Source organism: Magallana gigas, chromosome 1 (assembly GCF_963853765.1).
Source record: "Magallana gigas chromosome 1, xbMagGiga1.1, whole genome shotgun sequence".
NCBI lineage: Eukaryota > Metazoa > Mollusca > Bivalvia > Ostreida > Ostreidae > Magallana > Magallana gigas.
Genome location: NC_088853.1, coordinates 46011798 through 46027320, shown reverse-complemented (window position 1 = coordinate 46027320; position 15523 = coordinate 46011798). Strand labels below are relative to the sequence as shown.

The window sequence follows — 15523 nt, the reverse complement described above, 5'->3', positions numbered from 1 at the left end:
CTCACCACTCATACCCCTCTCTCTCACCACTCACTCCCCTCTCTCCTCACTCACTCCCCTCTCTCACCACTCACTCCCCTCTCTCACCACTTACTCCCCTCTCTCACCACTCACTCCCCTCTCTCACCCCCTCTCTCACCACTCACTCCCCTCTCTCACCACTCACTCCCCCCTCTCACCTCACACTTCCCTCTCACACCACTTACTCCCCTCTCTCACCACTCACTCCCCTCTCTCACCACTCACTCCCCTCTCTCACCACTTACTCCCCTCTCTCACCACTCACTCCCCTCTCTCACCCCCTCTCTCACCACTCACTCCCCTCTCTCACCACTCACTCCCCTCTCTCACTCCCCTCTCTCACCACTCTCTCCCCTCTCACTCACTCCCTTACCACTCACTCCCTTTCACTCCCCTCTCTCACCACTCTCTCCCCTCTCTCTCACCACTTACTCCCTTCTCTCACCACTCACTCCCCCCTCTCTCACTCTCCTCTCTCACCACTTACTCCCCTCTTTCACCACTCACTCCCCTCTCTCATCCCTCACACTCCCCTCTCTCACTCCCCTCTCTCACCACTCCCCTTTCACTCACCACTCACTCTCCCCCCTCTCACCACTCACTCCCCTCTCTCTCTCTCTCTCTCCCACTCCCCTCTCTCTCACCACTCACTCCCCTCTCTCTCATCACTCACTCCCCCCTCTCACCACTCACTCCCCTCTCTCACTCCCCTCTCTCACCACTCTCTCCCCTCTCACTCACTCCCTTTCACTCCCCTCTCTCACCACTCTCTCCCCTCTCTCTCACCACTTACTCCCTTCTCTCACCACTCACTCCCCCCTCTCTCACTCTCCTCTCTCACCACTTACTCCCCTCTTTCACCACTCACTCCCCTCTCTCATCCCTCACACTCCCCTCTCTCACTCCCCTCTCTCACCACTCCCCTTTCACTCACCACTCACTCTCCCCCCTCTCACCACTCACTCCCCTCTCTCTCTCTCTCTCTCCCACTCCCCTCTCTCTCACCACTCACTCCCCTCTCTCTCATCACTCACTCCCCCCTCTCACCACTTACTCCCCCCTCTCTCTCCTCAACACTCCCCTCTCTCTCACCACTCACTCCCCTCTCTCACCACTCCCCTTTCACTCACCACTCACTCCCCTCCCTCTCTCTTAATACTTCCTCTCTCTCACCCCTCACACTCACCTCTCTTACCACTTACTTCCCTCTCTCACCACTCACTCCCTTGTAACTCCCCACTAACTGTTGGTGAGTGAGAGGGGAGTGAGGAGAGTGAGTGGTGAGAGAGGGGAGTGAGAGGGGAGTGAGTGGTGAGTGAGAGGGGAGTGGTGAGAGAGGGGAGTGAGCGGTAAGAGAGGGGAGTGTGAGGGGAGAGAGAGGGGAGTGAGTAGTGGTTCCTACTCGCTCCTCACTCACTCCCCTCTCTACCCACTCACTCCGCTCACTCCTCTCTTATGAAAAAATTTTTGAAGTCAATAAATGTATATATCAAATGATTTAATAATTACATAATTTTGCAAAGTAGTTGTAATCTTATTAATTGCATTTGAAAATCCATGTAATGGTAATTTAATTGACAGTTTAAACCATTCCTGGTTTCTGAGTACTGTAATTTGCCATCCTTGTATCTGTAATGCAATAAAACTGCTGCATTGCACCTCTTCTTCACCAATTGCCTTTTATTTGAAGTTGCGAAGGTTCACTCTCATCCATGTCTACATATCTCTCATGAAAAAAATTGAGAAGTCGATAAATGTATATTTTCTCAAATGATTTAATAATTACATTTGCAAAGTAATTGTAATCTTATTAATTGCATTTGAAAATCCTAGTAATGGTAATTTAATTGACAGTTTAAAGTTATTGTTTGATTAATTACTTTTGAATGTAATTGACCCCATTCCTGATTTCTGAGTACTGTAATTAGCCATCCTTGTATCTGTAATGCTGTAAAACTGCTGCACTGCACCTCTTCTTCACCAATTGCTTTTAATTTGAAGTCGTGAAGGTTCAGTCTTACCAATGTCTACAAATCTACGAATCGATAGATTTATTGGTACATGGAAATATCATCTCGATAATATTCCAAGCAGGTTAATAACTAAAAGACCATTCAATATCTTTCTAACAATTGAAAATTACAATAATTGCATATATGTCTTTATGAAGCTGTATTCACAGACGTGAGAATATACTAATGAATGATACAAAATCTCATACTTATCATACAATACAATATTATGCCATAGACTTGTTTGTTTACATAGAAAATACTAATACAGAATATACTGTTTCCAGCTATATGAAATATGCACAGTTTATTTGCCTACCCATATGTCATAAAAACTTTAAGAGTGTAATATAAGATTTACGTTACAAACCTTTCTGCCAATCTTTGGAAATATTGATGTACATAGAAACTGGTACGTGTTGTTTGTATTGATGTCAAATGACTATTGAATACAGGATTATTTTCCCCAATCTATAATACTTTCAAATGGTTTTGCTCCGTATTGAATTTGCCCAAACAAAATTGTGAAAAAAATAGATAATTTGAGTTATAGAAATTCACCAAGTCTTGAATTTTTCCCATGACAACGAGGGCGAAAGGGGTGAAAATAAAACTGGGCGAACATTTCCCTGTATATAGTATGTCAATGTGAAAGAAGAAGGTACAGGTTCTTTCAATATTTGCCCTAAAATTCAAAAGTTGTTTAAATCTCACCTTGAACATGTGTGTATATAAAGTACCAAGTTATACACTTTAATCTTGTTTCAACAAATAGCTATGACTTAAACATTTTGGCATATTTCTAAGATTTGGTGAAAAATGACAGTTTTTTGAAGAGGAAAATGTGTCCGCAGCCATCGCCTACAGCGAAATTAAAATATTTTTTTTTATATCACATGATCAAGTTATAATGTGAGTTTCATCGTGGGCGACAGTTGCGGACATATTGTAGGGAATTGAGGAAACTGAACTCTTCTGCTCAGTTTTATGAAAATTAATCTTGTAAATAAACGTTGCATTTCAATTTCTTGTAATATCTTTAAAAATCACTCTAAAACAGATATTGGAGATCAGGCTCTGCATCTGAAGCAACCTCTGCGTTTAATTTATAATATACATTGTAGTTAAATCAACTATGCAAGCTATCATCAATAAAACATGTGACCTGTTCCAAAAAACTAAACCTCATCCAGCATCCAAAACCTATGACTCAGATTCAGCATTCAAACCTGTCAGGTGCATTAGTATCATAAGACGCATCATCATTGCAAGTTTAGTGAAGTTAGGACCAGTAATAACTAAAATATCATCATCAGAGGGCACCAGCAATTAAAACCTTAACCTCCTCCAGCATCCGCAATCTATGACTCAGATTCAGCATCCATGCCTGTCAGGTGCATCTGTATCATAAGACACACAATCCATTCAAGTTTGTTGAAGTTAAGACCAGTAATAACTAAGATATATTTTTTAGCATTCTTGATAATGGAGATCAAGCTCTGAATCTAAAGTTACCTCTGCGATTCATTCATATCAACTATGCAAGTTTGAAATAGTACTATTATCTATTAAACATGTGACCTTATCCAGCATCCAAAACCTATGGCTCAGACTCAGCATTCAAGCCTGTCAGGTGCATCAGTATCACAAGACACACTATCCATGGAAGTCTGGTGAAGTTAGGACAAGTAATAACTAAGATACAGGACCTGCAACAAAACGGACGCCGACGCCGGGGGTATAGCATAAGCTCACCTTGACTTCGTCTCGGTGAGCTAAAAATTGCAGGTGCACATCTTCAGATGGTGATCAACATATGTACAAATTTTCAGACTGTTCCATGCAGTAGTAAAAAATTCTATTGGGGGGACAAAGTTGCATCTACAGACAGACAGACAGATAGAAAGACAGGCAGACAGACAGACAGACAGACAGACAGACAGATGGACAGACGGACAGGCTGAAACCAATATACCCCCCTAAACTTTGTTTGCGGGGGTATAACTAAGATTTGTCTATCAAAATCCACCTTCTCTAAAAAACTTTTACTGGCTCAAAAACCTTAATCTCATACAGCATCCAAAATCTATACAGCATCCAAAACATGTCAAGTGCATAAGTATTATAAGACTCACCATCTATGCAAGTTTGGTGAAGTTAGAACCAGTAGTAACTAAGATATAATCATCAGTTAGGACCAGTATACTTAACTTAAAAATGACTATCAAAGGGCACCTGCTCAAAAAACTTTAACCCGCTCCAAAAAACTTAACCTACTGCAGCATCTGAAATGGTCCAGATTCAACCTTATTTTTAAACCTCTCTTTAGAACTTTAATTGGAGGGTGAGAAATGCATCATGTCTCATGTAGTTCTATATGACAAAATTGTTTAAAATATTCTTGGAAGGGTAAAAATTATAAAAGCCAAAATGGTGTTCAAACTCATATGACTTACAAATTCCTAATGAATGCTCTAACCCATTGTGCTATGTTGTTAGGTTACACCTTTTTTTTGGGGGGGGGGGGGGGGTCATAAAATTAAAAATGTACTAGATTTTATTTTGATAGGAAGTACACAACATGGAGGTGTCCCTTACCACCTTACACTAGCATCCAATATCAAGATCAAGTTCTGTAATTGAATTAATGTGAATGTGTCAATGTGACAAATACTTTGAGAGCATCCAAAACCTTAATTTGGCTGGGTAAGATTCAGTCTTCTATCCTGTTTAATACAGTATAAATTATATTTATCAAAAGATGCATCATCCATTTAAGTTTGGTGAATATATGACCAGCTATATACCTTGGATAGGCTCCTGTTCTAAATACTTCTATTTCCTTCATTGCTCAATTGCAGATTGCATGACCGTCCAAGTCTATTTTATTCACAATTAGTAACCATAGATGCAGTTGGTAAAGTTTGGAACTCTCATAACTTAGACATGGGACCTGCTCCAAAAATCTTTAATAGGAACCTGTTGCAAAGGGTTTACATGTATTTACATACTTCAACTTTATCTGAGTGAGTTTAAATATATGACCACACACTCTTTCTTTGTATTACCTTGAATGTGTGTATGCTAAGAAAGGCAACTCTTTCTATGGAACTTGATTGTATAAAAAAAGACTAATTTCATGAATTTAAGTCAGCTATAAGGATGCTCCACACTTTTTGGAAAGGAGTTACTGATCATGAATTTAGTTAAAATAATCAATATAAATATGTCATGATGAATTAATTCTGAATATTGTATTGTAATATACATGGGCTTTCAATGAGAGCAAGTTTGGCATAATTACGTAAGATGAGTGTGTAGATTAATGAACGCCGCTCAATGGAGACATATTTAAAGTCTTCCATTAGAAACTGAAGACCTTAGATATGTCACCATAAATCTGAATACCGTACATGTATTATCACAGGGTGTGGAGTACCTTAACAAGATCCTGTAAACCAACTTTATTTGCATGTCAACAATTTTTGCAAGGTTTGCGATATCCCCATCGTCACAAATATTAATCGCCACAAACCAGTACTCAAATGTCTCTGGTATTTTCTTTCATGAAAATCTACATCTTGTTATCTCTGTTATATATTGTGAAATAAAGTTGACACAAATAGGGGCTGGTTTACAGTAACAGCACACAAGGAATGGTCCTACCACAATACAGGTAGATGGACTTTGTTGTTGAAACTGATTCAGATGATGATGATGATGATGATGATGATGATGTTTTGGCTGTTAGATCCAATCCTCCAACATCTTTTATAGCTGTAAGAAGAAGTTCATATCAAATGTGGATTTCATATGTGTCTCGTTCTGATCCCCAGTTGTCATGGTAAACTTGCCACCTACTGATTTAACCATTTAATATCAAATTGCGAGCATGAAATCACAAACGCCGAACTTTTATTATTTGTATTAATTACTAGTTTCATTTCTAAAGTTGACAAATGTTAGAAAATAAATACGTAATTTATGCAAATATTAATTTCTTGCGTAATCTTTAAATATTATTAAAATATTATAATATTTTTAAGTGAATGAATCTACTGAAATTAATTTCCTTAATCACCCCCCCCCCCCGAACCTTAGACCCCCCCCCCCCCGGTTAGTTGCTTTACTCTGACCTCGAGAATATGCTTTGTCTAAATCATAAATGGTTATTTACAAGCTTGCTTATAAAATATCAATTTTACACGATATATATTCTCTATCATATCTCAGTAGGATTTATTTTTTGTTTTTAATTTTGATCCCCATCCCCCCCCCCACTCCCGCCTTTTGGATTATGGCCACTCCTCGCTGACATTATATTTTATAACAATACAAGTAAAACCACAGTATTCTGAAACTCATCAATAGCTTCCTCTTATTAATGGTACATGTAAAATGCAAAACGAAATAGAAACGAAGCGAAACGAAACAAAATGAAATGAAATAAAACGAAATCTACTGAAACGGAACGAAACAAAACAAAATCAAAACGAAACGAAATCAAAACTAAATCGATCAGAATGTTACAGTTAATATTTCAAATCAATATGTGTGTTGTACGTATAATTTTTTAATATGACGCGTATCTGGCATTTATGAACTATATTTTACTTCATTTGAATTTAGTTCAACCAGTTGTTAAAATATATAAACACCAGTAAATGCTTTTTCTTCAGTAATTATTTACTTATATACATATTTGCATTTCTGAGCATTTACGTGCGATCAATAAGCCAGCTACCCGCTGCAAATATGCGCGAGCATACTAAGAAGATAGGGGATTAGATAGCGCAAGTGCCCATTCGGTTCAGTTGTGAAATACTTTTTGAATTTATTTTTTCCCAATTAAATCCATTCAAATATGTTATAATACAAGTTTGCAAAAGCACAATTTCTAACTATTTTCAGTTTTTAAAATATTTAACAAACGATAAGAAAATAAAATATAGCATTAAATTTTGGTGGTATCGAACCCTTAACATAAAAACCCTAGATATATAAGGTTAGTTAAGTCAGGTGCTCTAACCACCGAGTCATTTCAGACACAATAAAGAACGCTGTTTAAATACTATCTATGACTTTGGCCATGAATTTACGGACTTGTATTATTTTTTCAAAACGTTAAATTGTTGGGACACAAAATGATATTTTTAATGTATAGTGGGTCATCTCTCCACATTATTGTTGCATGGCTGAAATCGGGGTTTTTTCCCATTAGACCTTATTTAGATTATAAGAAAAATATGGAGTACGGACCCACTCCATGAAAGAAAATGCCTTGAAGTTCTAAATAATGACACTATTTGCAGGTTTTGATACGTATACGCCGGTTTGAGTCAACATATTCCAAGTATTGAACAAATTTATAGGTTACAAATCAATGATATGTTAAATATGTATTGTTTTAAATGGTTTTTTTAATTATCATATTTATTGATATCTTAATTTTTCAGTAGCCTGTCCGACCGTGTATGGGCAATTTTACACGCCTTATCCATCCACACATCTTCTTTCAAAATATGCGCAGTATTCGCTAATTTTTTTCCACTTACTTAATATCATAACTTTAGTCCTAATTCATCTAGAATAGAGCCACTTTTTTCAAAATGTAGGTGTTAAAATAGGTTTGTTTGCTGTTTTTTTCGATTCTTAATAAAGTTGTAATGCAAAATAAAGTATTGTTTTAATGCGAATGTCTTTACACATTGACTTGCAAAAAGAATATAGCTTTCCATAAATTAATAAGTTAAATGAAATAAAGTGCGTTGCAATTATTCATAAATACATATGTACGTATATGTAATCAATTACCGATAAAACAATTATTAAAAATAAATTTTCTATCACTGAGTTTACAGTAAAACAAGTACAACGTTAATCATATAGCATCTCTCAAGACCCTGTAAAAATTAAAATGTGTAACCCCGTTGATGTGATTTCTTCAATTCACACGGATAATTTATATTTTAGACAGTCTGGCGTCAAGCAATAAATTTATACTGTTTGTCTTTTAAAGCAAGAGCACGAGCTGAACCGTAAACTGATTACAACAAGAATCATTCATTTTGTGGTGAATAAATCAAGCGCATGCAATATAAACTATTTGTATCAAGTATAAATCAGTGTTAGAAAAGGGACATAACTCGGCAAATAAATTCAACATTTTTCTGAGAAAATAATAAAACAATTGTGAAAAAATGCCCACCGGTAGTTATCAAAGATGAAGTTTTAAAGCTATACACGCTATAATTTACGTCAATTTTGAATGACAGTGAAAACGCATGTGTTTGTCTACTTATAAAAGTTATCCTTAATCTGTAAATTACAATGGTGAATTCCATCTCGTTACAAAGATATAGATTTTTAATTGTTTATTTTCCTGCCAGGAAAATATACCTTTTCATGAATATTGATGAAGGAAGAGCGAAACCGACCTCATTGCGCATGTCCGCGGAGAACTAGGTGGTCGTTAATGACTTATTGTTTGCCTAATTAAATATCCAACTTGATTTTTAATATGCTTAACAGTAGTTAATTTGAAATACATACATGTATAATGAGTAAAATATGTTTTGTCATTCACGATACCCTTACTTCTGCATTAACACTTATAGGATCTATAAATAGCACATAGGGGGAAAACACAGGTCTACGTCATTTTTTAATACTCACAGGCTTGTATTTTTTTCTTTTGTTTGTACTCGTATATCGGACAAATTTATGCTTTACTGAAAATATCCTTTCCTTTGTGATACTATCACAATTATGAAAATGTTGACCCTTCACCAGTTGTGGTATGATAGACTAAATTTAGCTGTCGATATCACGTGATAGATTGATATTCACAAGGAGGCATTACTTTCCTGGCAGGAAAATAAATATTTTTTATTGTTTAATATTTGATATATTTGTTACGTGATCGAATTGAGCATTATAATTAACAGCATAAAGGTAACTTTTATTAGTAATCAAACACATACATTTTCCCCTTTATTCAAAATTGACTCAAATTATAGCGTGTATAGCTTTAAAATTTTGTAACAAATTAAACAAATTTAAACAGAGTTATGCCCCTTTCTATAGAAATTTACACATCGATGTACCTAATATGTTTTCATCTGTACGATTTTGGTCATTTTTTTAAACAAAATATATTTTGTGACTCAAAAATATTTCCCCCCATATCAATTACATGTATGATGGAATAAGTTTGACTTATAACAAAAGTTACTAGACTACATATAATTAGAAGTCCCATTTAATTTGGACCCTCCAAAATAGTTACCCTGAATGACCCTAGGGACTATGCACATTCATTTTTTATCTGTAATTTTTTAATTTTACAAGTTATAGCCAGCTCCATATTATACTATTTCTTCGTTAAATTTTCTGCCTAAGTGGTTAATGATTCTTTAAAGCAAAATTCACAAAACTTCTGATTGGCTTCAAACTATTTCATACATTCTTATGAAAAATTGTAATTGCCCCCCCCCCCCCCAAGCAACTACAAGGAATGATGATATGACATAAACGATATAACATTTTGTAAACAACATTACGTTTTCTGCAAAATTGCCCACCCCCTTAAATGTGAACACAATCAAATACCCAGCATTGATTTGTAATAATTTCACATATAAACTAAAACTTCAATTTGCTAAATATAATTTGCTTCTATATTAAGTAAATTCTTAATCTCACCCCCTATACCCTACCTTTGTGTAACACTGAAAAATTCATGGCAATTTATAAGGGCGGGATCAATACATCAATGTGGGATGAAAAACTCAATTAAACAATTTACTCTAGTTTATCTCAACATAGATACATCATTCATGTATATAAAAATGTGTATGTTTCACATTGGACTTTACATTTTTTTTTTTATCTGTAATTGAAATGTTTCAATGTAAAAAAAAAAAAAAATAAAAACCAAAATTTCTTATTGTGTAATAAAAACTACGTACTTTTTTTTTAATTTCGATGTCATCAATTCAAATTTAAGTAAAAGAAATAATTTCTGGCGTTAAAAAGATTTTTGTTAGACACTGTCGTCTTTGATAAAATGCAGTGGTGCATTCTAAAAAACTAAAAATAACTGGGAACAGTGTGACGAAATTATTCTAAAATAAGAATTGAATGAAAGCAAATACAGTGGGACACCCCCCCCCCCCCCCCTGCAAATATTGTATACACTATTTTTTAGAAATTAAATATTTTATAGAGTAAATTTTTCTGAGCCTGAGCTCGAAGCACTATTAATTATCTAACAACTTATTATAAATAAATTTTTCATCATGAAAACCAAGACATCTAATTTTAGCAGAATCGCGTGACCCTATAAGAATATCTCTAAATAGATAATTAATGCTGAAATAATATAATTTGGGGAAATAAACAATAAGAATAAAAGCTAAAAGTTAATAAAAAGCGAATTTTTTTTTTCTTTGTCATGTCTTAGTCTTAGCCTTAATACAAAAATTTACAAAGATATCATGCGCAGATCTAGAAGGGCTCAGCCCCAGCCCCCCCCCCCCCCAATGAAAAATCAAACTATTCAATTTGAAGTTACTGAATAAAGGCCTGAAAAACAAAAGTTTTCTTCAACACCCCCCCCCCCCCGTGAAAGCCTTTCTAGATCTGCGCATGTGCGCAAGACACATTTGAATATGGATTCAAATTCAGCAAGTCATGAATTATAATACACATGTAATGCTAATAATACATTACCATTGTACTATAGAGCTGCATAATGTGCATGTCTTCCCACGAAGTATTCTTTGACATGTCCGAATTTCCCAGCTAAGTTCCGCATCAGGGTCAGCTCGAACACAGAGCCGGGGGGGGGGTCTTCTGCTAAAAAAGAGAAGTATGATTAGTGGATGGTGTTTAAAACGATATAAATTATGAAAAGCGCATTATTCCGTTGTTACATTACCAGTTTCATGTCGGAATTTTCAGCAATTCAAAAGCGTTATAAATACTGTTTTAATTTCAGGCCTGGCGTTATAAAAGTCGCAAAGAACATAAAACAAAAGAGCATAATATACACATCTTTCTACGTACCTATCGAGTTCCAATTTCAAAACAAGGGAGGTTCCTCTTGGAGGGAAATTTTTCTGACCATACTGGGTTTACGTCTGCTGCCCGCGAAATCTGCTCAGAACAATGCGCGGCTCCTGATCTTTGTCACGTGGGCAGTGAGGCCGACCGTGTCGTGAGCGACCAATCATGGGTACAATATTTGGATAGTTAACTTTAGACTGCAGAAACATTATTGGGTAAAAGATCAAGATGTGTAGAAATGTTGTTTAAAATATGTTAAAGTTTAACATCAAAGTCATACATGTAAATGAGTATGATATAACATATAATACGAAAAAGAGATAAATGCAAACTAAAGTAATACATGTACATGTATGCATGCGCAGATCCAGATCCGGGGGGGGGGGGTCCAATGGATATTTGCATTTGCCAGGGGTATCCAAGGCTAACGTTTAATTGGTAATTTACAATGGAAATTAACTAAGATTGAATATTTCTACAGAGTCCTGCCCCCCCCCCCCCCGATCCGTGCATTGTATATACGTATAGACATTTTCTTCTTTATTTGAGGTTTAGCGCACAAATATCAGCCATTCTCTAGGACCAAACATATTGATAAGACCATTTTTGAATTTGAAGTGTACGTAGTCTAGTGTTAATGGTGTGATTGGTTTGAACTTGTAATATAATTACAATGGGGTTTGGACACGTTCTATAGTATTTGTATAGCCCTCTCAATAAATGACAAACAAATTTTTCACATGCAAATGATAACAAGAGGCCAATTGGCCTTAACGGTCACCTGAGTAGCATATATCCTATACACAAACTTGTCATGGAGTCTCATATATGCATCTAATTAGATAGGTTTCATACTGGAGTAGAAAAATTATAAATTTGTAATGACGACCACATTTAATTAAAAAAGAACTGTGAAACCTATAATTTTGGTGAAAAACTAAAAGATCTGGTCTTCAAAATCATGAATTCAGTTTTCCTTCCAGGTGTGTGGGAGTAAAGAAGATATTTTTTTAACATTATATGCATTAACATCTATACATTCATTTTGGCCCTGCCCTAGAGTCAAAACTTATACCCCAGGGGACATGAAAATTAAAATTTCAGTAGAGGACTTCCTGGTAAACATTATTATTAATCAGTTTTTTTTATACAGATGTGTGAGAATAGAGAAGAAGATTTTTAAACATTATCCGGTATATGCATTAACACGTTATTACCATATTGCCCCCCCCCCCTCATGTCCTGAACCTCTGACCCAGGGGCCATGAATTTCTCAATTTAGGTAAAGGAGATTGTGGATATCATAACCATGTATTCAGTTTTTTGCCCACATGTGTGGGAGAAGAGAAGAAGATTTTTTAAGATTTAAAACATTTTTACTATATGGCCATATTGGCCCCACCCAAGAGCCTGAACACCTAACAAAGGGGTCATGAATTTCACAATTTTGGTAGAGGGTCTCATGGACATCATAACCATGCATTTAGTTTTTAACAAATATATTTGGGAGTAGAGAAGAAGATTTTATAAGATTTAATACATTTTTATTATTTGGCCATATTGGCCCCACCCTAGAGCCTTGAACCCCTGACCCAGGGGTCATGAATTTCACAATTTAGGTTGAGGGCTTTATGGACATCATAATCATGCATTGAGTTTTTAACAAATATATTTGGGAGTGGAGAAGAAGATTTTCTAAGATTTAATACATTTTTACTATTTGGCCATATTGGCCCCTACCTAGAGCCTGAACCCCTAACCCAGGGGTCATGAATTTTACAATTTTGATAGAGGGCTTCATGAACATCATAATCATGCATTTAGTTTTCAAAAAAATACATATGGTAGTAGAGAAGAATGTTTTCTAAGATTTAATACATTTTTACTATATGGCCATATTGGCCCCACCATAGAGCCAGAACCCCTGACCCAGGTGCCATAAATTTCACAATTTTGGTAGAGGGCCTCATGGACATAATAACCATGCAACCAGACTTTTCCTCACATGCGTGGGAGTAGAGAAGAAGATTTTTGAAAATTTGGCTTTTTTTGCATATTTGGCCCCGCCCGTGGCACCCCAGGGGTGGTAGAGCCATAAATTTCACAATTTAGATTCCTCTTACCATAGAGATGCTTCACACCAAAAATTGTAACGATTGACCTGATAGTTTTCAAGAAGAAGTTAAAAATGTAAAATTGTTAACGCACGACGCACGACGACGGACGAAGACCAATTGCAATAGGTCACATGAGTGACTCAGGTGACCTAAAAAGGCCAAATATGTAAATATAGGGAATTTCTCTGTGTTTTATACATTTAATTTCTTCACTATGGGCAGGTATTTGTAAATTTGAGAGTTATTGGAATGTTTGAACTTATTATATGCACAGGTACAGTGTATATCTATGTACATGTACTGTTTATCGCTATGATTAATATTCTCTCCGTTTAAATATATATTTGATTTTGCAGACCCCGGTCGCTAGTTGGAATCCCTAGAGTTAAAATTTTTAATGTCCGATATCGGGGTACTGTATCGGTTTGTCTTAAACAGAGAGGATTCCATACAGTAAGTATATAAATTGTGTTCTTCTCCAAATGTAGTGTGTAATTTTTTATATGTAAATATTTAATTTGATATCAAAATTACGACACATTATTCACATAATAGAGTCAGAAATTATAGTGGATAAAACTCAAGATATGTATATTCGGGGGAGGAAGAGGGGGGACCTGCAACCCCTCGCCCCCCCCCCTCTCTCTCTCTCTCTCTGAGTGTTTCAAACAGGCATAGTTATCAAACTTACATATATAAAAGGAGTTTTGAACCCCCCACCCCACCCGAAAAAAAAACTCAAGGGTCCGTGTTAAAAATTCTACTGTCAAAGTAAGATACCATCCACAAATATTAAATGCCTTTATCTGTATAACCCTCTCCCTTTTTTTGAAACGATACTACTTGCCTGAACTTTATAGATTAAGCTATTTCTCTCTCTGTTTCAAAAACATGTCATTTATTTTCATGCATGTAATGAAATAAGACTGGTCGATGTCCATGAAGCCCGTTGAATAAAGCTAGCTAAAACCGTTTTGTTTTGATATTTATCTCATATAATCTTTTCATTATCATCTTTAAAAACGAATTTTTAAAATAACATCCCGTAAAACACGTACGTTATTGTCTACCAGCATGTTACATATTGTTCCATATATATGAAGATAACCATGGTTACTACTGTACAACCTCTGGAGGTCTAAGGTCAGTCTGTGCAAGTCCATGGAGTTCACAGGATATAGATTGTGGTAGGGTCATTTCATCGCCATATATTTACATCTACCAAGTATTATATTATTCCCTCTATTTCTTATGGAAACTTATAGTTAATTCATAGCTCTATAGAAACAGCCAGATTGATATCTACACGCCTCATTTATCGGTTGGTCGAAATTTACAGCGGCAGAAACTGACAAGTAAATGACAGGACTTAAATGTTCAGTTCAGTTCAGTTTATTTCACTCAACACCATATAATGGTACAAGAGGTACATAAGAGGACCAAATATATTTACATATATACAATATAGTTGTAAAGTTCAAGAAAGTAAGTGGGGTGAACGAACAGTATGATTAATTTTTTAAATAAAGAAACACAATTTTCTTAATGTGATGTAATTGACTGAAGACATGATTCCATAGTATACAATTATTTAATGCTTGAACAGTCAATAGACCAGAATATTTTTCCCGAGGTGCAGGGAACAGATCAGTATGATCTATTGCCCGAGGCCAACGGCCGAGGGCAATAGATCACATTGAGCTGTTCCCTGCACCAAGGGAAAAAATTCTGGTCTATTGACTGTTCAAGCATTAAATAATTGTTTTATTACCTAATTCCTTTTTTAGTTTTCGGGGTTTATTATTTTGCAGATGGTTTTCGTGCCATTATGCAATATACTAAGATTTTTTTTTCATCTTTTACGTGCAAAAAACCTGTTGCATACATTACAACATCTCAATTTAATATTAGTTTACACAAAGAAGGGGGAGTCTTCAACCCATTAGATTTTAAATACATGTAGTCTTTTACCTTATATGAGGCTTTAAAACTGTTGATTATTTGATACTCCATTTTGACCAAGTACATGTACTAAAAACACCATCTATGTAAAGGAATATACATTCCCTGAGAACTATCGAAAGGATGTAACATTAACATACCCGCGTTCTGAAATATTGCCGGTCCAGTAGATCGCAGTCTATTGACCGGCGGTCCAATAGATCGAAGTCTATTGACCAGCGGTCCAATAGATCAAAGTCTATTGACCGGCGGTCTAATAGATCGCAGTCTATTGACCGGCAGTTCAAAATAGACGGAAATATTTCATTTGTAATAAAACAACAAAATCCCTTTGATAAGGTA

General features: G+C 35.9%; 1 long non-coding RNA gene across 1 annotated transcript; it reads right to left on the bottom strand.

The window, feature by feature from the left end:
* Positions 1 to 1508: 1508 nt before the first annotated feature.
* On the bottom strand, positions 1509 to 10914 carry LOC109617509 (uncharacterized). The gene is made up of 4 exons (XR_010708380.1): positions 10767 to 10914; positions 5700 to 5810; positions 1902 to 2056; positions 1509 to 1747 (listed from the first exon to the last, which is right to left on the bottom strand). It is a non-coding gene; the product is annotated as an uncharacterized lncRNA (long non-coding RNA).
* Between the last annotated feature and the right edge of the window lie 4609 nt (positions 10915 to 15523).